Source organism: Hydra vulgaris, chromosome 08 (genome assembly GCF_038396675.1).
Source record: "Hydra vulgaris chromosome 08, alternate assembly HydraT2T_AEP".
Classification (NCBI taxonomy): domain Eukaryota; kingdom Metazoa; phylum Cnidaria; class Hydrozoa; order Anthoathecata; family Hydridae; genus Hydra; species Hydra vulgaris.
Window position 1 is genome coordinate 18,770,850 of NC_088927.1, and position 6,700 is coordinate 18,777,549.

The following is a 6,700-nucleotide window of genomic DNA, read 5'->3' on the forward strand; positions in this document are numbered from 1 at the left end:
TCATAATAAGTTATAACAATCATTTTAAAAAGAAACAACCTTACCATTGCAACCAGATATCATTAAAGAATACAAAATAAAAAAGATAACTATTTTTAAAATGTATGTCATTTATAATAATTTTAAAAAGATATAATCAGTGAGATTATCATTGGATAAAAAAAGTTGTCACCACCTGAGAACACATCATAAAATAGGGCATAATATAAAATCATTTAATTGGTTTTTTACAACTATTTTGAAAAGATATAACTTTACCATGGCTACTAGATGTTGATGCTACTTATAAATAAATAGAACTTTAATAGCTTCCACTGCAAAACAATAGCAGATCATGCTCTACCAATTGGATTTGTGATACCGAGATCATCACAGTAAATAGCTATACTTATTTTATGATCAATAAATTTAGGAATCTCAGGAGATTGTAGTAAGAAAGACAATGTCTCTGAAAACGGTACAATACAACCTTATTTCTTCAGTCCAACAGATTTAACTGAAGGCATTTTGAATACTCTCACAAAATAATTCTTATGACAATTTTGAGATTTCACGGCAAGATTTTAGTTTAGAAACAAAAATATCAGGCACTGACAGCGTTTACTTTAGATGCAGAAAAATTGAATCTAAAATGTTTCAAACATACTTGTGCTTACCTCGAAGATGCAAAGCTAATGCTCCTAAGTAATCGTTAATGATCAGAATGAGAACCTGAAGATTGAGATGGAAATTGGTTGTTAAAGATATCTGTTTGCTGGATGTCAACCACAAACTCCAATGATTGTTCATTTCATAATGTCTTAAAATTTGTTTCGTTAACTGGGCATCCAAGCCATTTTAAACCGATAATTTTAATGACTTTGAATGTTAGACAAACTAAAAAGTATAATTATATATATATATATATATATATATATATATATATATATATTTATGTAACCCATATGTATATTTACAATTTATAGTAATACATATAATGTTTGCATCTATAATTTATAATATATATACATATGGGTTATTGATATAACAACACAAATACTTACTTTGTTGAACAAATGTAAACAAATGGGAATTTGCGACGACTATTTCGCTACGATTTTTATATGTAACTTATATAGCCTTCATATTTTTCTTATTTTAAATATATAATTCTTATATTTATTAAATTTTATTTTTATATTTTTTTGTTAATACAGTTTTCACTTTAGAGATGTAGAGCCTAAGAACGAAAACATATAACGCATTATAAAACGGATAAATATAACTGATGAATATAGCCAAGAACGTAAAATAAAATAGTCTCATTTTACGTCCTTGATATAACGGATGAATATAACGAATGAATATAACGGATGAATATAACGGATAGACTTCACCATTTGTAAGGAATAAATCAAACATACACAAATTACGACGCACGCAAAAAAATATAACTTCAATATAACGCCAATATAACCTTTTAGTGTTTACTTTTTTCAAAATCATCCGTTATATTGGCGTTAGTTTTTTTAGAGTGTACCTGTTTGCATTTATCTCCGTTTTTTGTTTAACAAACACAATCTAAAAGCGTTCGTTTGTTTTTGATTTCGTTTTATTTCCGAACCGTCGCTCTTTTTTCCCCAGCAGCTCCACGCAACTGGCTCAATCGCATGGCCGAAGACATGGGTTTTAAAGTGGAGGAGCACAATAAAGTTTACTATAAAAAAAAGGTCTTTTAAAATAAAGTGGGGTACGTGCCCCTCTGGCCCCTGGTGTTTTCAGCCCTGAATCGTGGTGAATGAAAGGTCTTTGCATCGTCATAAATTTTAACATGAAAAGATCATTCATGCTAAAATTTATGACGATGCAAAGAATGTTAACTTTTTGAATTTCAAAAATTAAAAATGTTATAATTACTTTAGTGTTATTAATCGCAATGCAAAATTCAGTAGGGGAGAGCGGGGAGAAGTGGGACGCGAGAGAAGTTGGACAGCCTAAAATTTCTAATTAGGAGTAGTGCCTAAGTACTGTTATTTAATGTAAACAATTAAATTTCTTCCCCTCTATTTATCAGAAATTGCTTTGTTTCCCTGCGAGCGCTAAAAGCCCTAATTTTGAAATGTGCCTTAAAAAAGTGTTTACATTAGGTTGATGTGGAACAGAAAAAATTTATGCCCCGCTTCTTCCCGTCGCCATTTGATTATTTTGATTGATGAAACCTCTTGAACATTTTTATGTCCAAAAGGTGATTAAATCGGTGCCTAAAAAGAAGTTTTACTCGCAAAAACTTATTTGGTTCAGTTTATATATCACATAAAAAAGATATTGCAGTTACCCTAAAAAAAAAATTACGTGTCCCACTTTTCCGCACTCTCCCCTACTGAGTTATTATCTTAAGTAAATTTCGATTGAAGATATATTTATTGTCGAAATATAGTCGGAATGTATTTTATTTTTTTGTTTGCTTTGATTCAAAACATACACACGCACAAAAGTATCCACAAGGATGCAAAGTTTAAGCAAAATAAAGTTATATCAAATAACCAGACGTTAGACTTTTATAAACAGTTTAATAAGAATTTTATTTTCAACGCGCTTTATTCTATTACGCAAACGAAAGGCCAATGAAAACGCGTGCGTTCAAATGGAAAATAAAAACCTAATATAGTTATCATAATTTAAATAATTAAAATAATCAAATAATTTAAATGATTAAAATAATATTTTAAATGTAAACAAAGTATTAAAGGAGAACTAAATTAATACACAAAAATTGCTTAAGCTTTAAATAGGTTATCAGCTAAATTTTTTATCATTAAAATAAATTGTTTTTTCAAGTATAACATTTTTTCAAAAATACTTCTCAGCGAAGTACCCGAATGAGAACACAATGAATAAACCATTACATTTTTAAGTAAAAAGGGTATATTGTTTACGGATTTAATTTATGAGGAAGTTATATCTATGAAAGCTTTCATTTTCGCTGAGAGTAGACTTGGTAGCCGCCGCCTCTATTCATCCGCTGCCGCCAATTTAGTTAATATCCAACTACCGCCAGTTTTTTATTAATAGCCACTAATAGCCGCTATTTTATTCAAAATGTAGCCGCCGCTAAAATACAGCTGAAATGATCAGTTTTTTTTTTGTAAAACTATAATGTTACGCTCAATCCTTTTTTTTCCTCTGATTTTTATGAATTTTGTTGTGCTTACTTCATTTTTGCGCTTATTTTTCGTTTGACCATGGCAATATAATAATTTTTAATTCCATGGTTTGAATCGGTTTATAATTTGATAACAAATATTTTTTATTTACCGTCGCATTAGGAGCAAACTGCATTTAAAAGAAATTTCCTTTTCTTCCAGGTACATTTACTTTTTGGTAATTAGAGATTTAATATGAAAAGATCAATAAATAATACATCATTATCTTGTCGCGAACCAAATGAAAACTCATCAATAAAATATTTGAAGATAAGATTGTGCAGCACCTTTAAAAAAAAATGTGCTTCACTTGTTTGGAATTATTATGGAGAATTAGTAGCTGAAGATGGTCAAAATCTCGATGAAAGCAATTATTATTGCAAACCATGTTTGGAAATTGAAAAAGCCAAATTAGATAATAAAAAGTCTGCCCATTTTTCGAAAGTTCATTCAGTAAAACGTTCTACATCAAGTGGAAACATGAAAAATCATTTGTTTTTAGTACACAAAATTATTACTGATAAAGTATTTACTGAAGAAAAAATAACATCTTAAAATATTGGTGCAGCGTTAGCGGTTCATCATCGAAAGCAAAACTTGATATTACTCGTGACATTGCACTTTGGTTTTGTACCAATATGCTATCTTTTAATCTTGTTGAAAGAACTGGTTTTATAAATCTTTTTGAAAAAAATTTAGGTATAGTCACTCCTTAGGTATGTAGTCGATGGAACAGTGCACTTTTTATGACTGAGTCTACTGAACAGTTATATAATGGTGTAAAAAAAACTTTAAAAAAAAATTGGAAAAAGAGAATTGTGTCTAGATGAATTTGATCTAAAATTATTAAGCGAACTTGTAAAGTTCCTTAAACCATTTCAAAACTTGACAGAAGTTGTGAGTGGGGGTAACTCTCTCTCTATTTTTGCCATTGGTCAAGCATAAAATTGCATCACTCCTCCAGGTATCTTCTAACGATTTACCTGTGATAAAAAAGCTTAAATTAGCTTGTAGCTCAAAATTAGATCAGCGTCTGAAACTGTCAAAAACAGCCAAATTATCATGTTTGTTAGATCCAGCATGTTAAATCCATCTTTCCAAATAATGATGCAACTGATATACTCTTATCAAGACTTTATCAAGTTTTACAGAAAGTTCAAATTCAAATTCAGCAATTAACAATGAAGTTGATAAAAATGACAATAAACTACTAAAAGATGGTATGCTAAATAATATAAAATAAGATGGTAAGCTAAATAAATAAAAGTTATGATATAAATAAAATAAAAATGTTAAATAATAAAACTAATTTTAATTAATCAAATATTAAACAAACATTCAATCGATCAAAAATGTTGTTCAATTAAATGTTTATGTTGTTCAATTAAAACGATTATGATGTTCAATTAAAATCATTATGTTTTAGAAAATCATCCACTGCGAAGAAATTACTGCTTCTAGAAATAAAAACTACGCTACCAAAACATGATCAAAGTAAACATCAAACACTAGCAAGTGAAGTAAATAATTAAGTTAATTGTCTACCAACAGAAAAAGAAGAAAAAGATCCTGTGGTTTTTTGGAAAAATAACCATAAAAAATTTCCCTAACTGGCACGTTTGGCGAATGAATATTTATGTATTCCATCAAGTAGTGCAGCAGTAGAATCCATGTTTTCAACTGCTGGATTGATTGTTATTTTTCGCAGAACTTTACTGGACCCAACTAATATGAATATGATTATTTTTATACACGAAAACATTAATTTGCTGTGAAATAATTTAGGGGTGTGTTATAAATTTAGTAATAACTAAAAACAAGAGAAGATATTTTCCACTTTCAGCCGGCTAGCCAGCCTCATTCTTTATAAACCAGCCGCAGCTAGTTTTGTGTTTTTTTTAGTGGCTAGCTGGCTATCCAGCCATTTGAACTTGTGAGCCAGCCACCTGTTCTATTTACCAATGGCTTGCAAGTCTAGCTGAGAGATGGTCCCGGTGGATAGCTCTACATTTATGGTAACCCTAGGTTAGTTTTTTGAATGAAAACTATATTGGTGTAGCTAATCAAGATTCACTTCCAATTGGACGTATACGTAAAAGAAAAATGATCGATAATGAAAATTGTAGTGTTATAGATGGTATTGACTTATACAGAGTTAATGTTCAACGCATCTATCAATTCAGTTACTTCTAAAATTGAGCAATGATTTGTTAAGCATTTAGAAATATACTCAGATTTTTCTTGATTAGCTCAATTTTAAAAAACATTACCAAAAAACGATCTTTTTAGAATTAGTAAATACTTAGATTTGAAAATTCTGTAGTTTTTACAGGTGAATTTAATAAAAAGATTTAAAAAAAAAAAAAGTAATATTAACATAATTCTATGCAGATTTTAATACAAATGAAGAAACTGTTGCATTGTTGTGTTTATTAATTCATTTAAAACGAAAACTACTAATTGAGAGTTTCTTGAGTGACACCTAACACGTACAGCTATAATTCACTAACATTACAATAGAACAGAAACTTAGCTAACAGAATTACAATAAGAAAAAACAAAAATTATTGCGAAACAAATACGATTAGATGTTAATAAATTTAAATGAAGACATTTTGGAAAAATTAACCAACATCAACCTTATGGACAAAGTAGTAAAACAAAGTTCTTTACTAAAAGAAGTCTTAATAATTTAGATTATTATTCCTCGAAGTTTTCTTTTTTTCTTCAACATCTTCACTTCCAACAAGGCTGCAAGCAACCACTATTAGAGTTGAAAGTTACTGGAAGAGAAAAGATGAAGTTTATAGAGTAAGATAACGATTGATAGACAACTTAAAATATTGCAAATTATATGAATCAGGAAAACAAGATAAAGGAAGTGAATTTCATAGAACCGATGTTTGAGGAAAAAAACTGGACATATAAGAACTTTTAGAGCACTTAGGAACAGTCACAGTAAAGGGTAGGACTTAATTGAATGATGAGTAACACAAGAATAAATTTTAGTAGATGGCGCTGGACACACTAGCTCTTTAAAGCAGTGCCCATTATAGTATTTATAGAAAAGTGAAAGAAAAGCAACATTACGTCGATGTGATAATGTTTGGAGGTTGGCTGCAAGAGCAGTTCCAACTATGTTTACAATGCGTTTTTGCACCTTGTCTAAGAGAGAAAGGGCATCATTGGAAGATCCGCCCTTGATATGCCAACAGTATTCGATAAAAGGATGGATTTATAGAGATAAAGAATAGAGAAAAGAGTTAGATAGTGTTGAGCACGATAAAGAAATGCAACCTTAGTAGACGCTGTTTTTGCAATCGATTTAATATATAGTTTCCAAGAAAGATCGGAAGTAAGAGTTAATGCTAGAAGATGAAGGGTAGATGACTCATTAAATACATTAACGTTCATAAATATAGAAAGGTCTAGATTATTGCGATAAAAATTAGCTAAAAAACGTTGATTTTTTTTCGAGTGTAAGTTCACCAGCCACTGAGAACCTCATGCTATAGCAG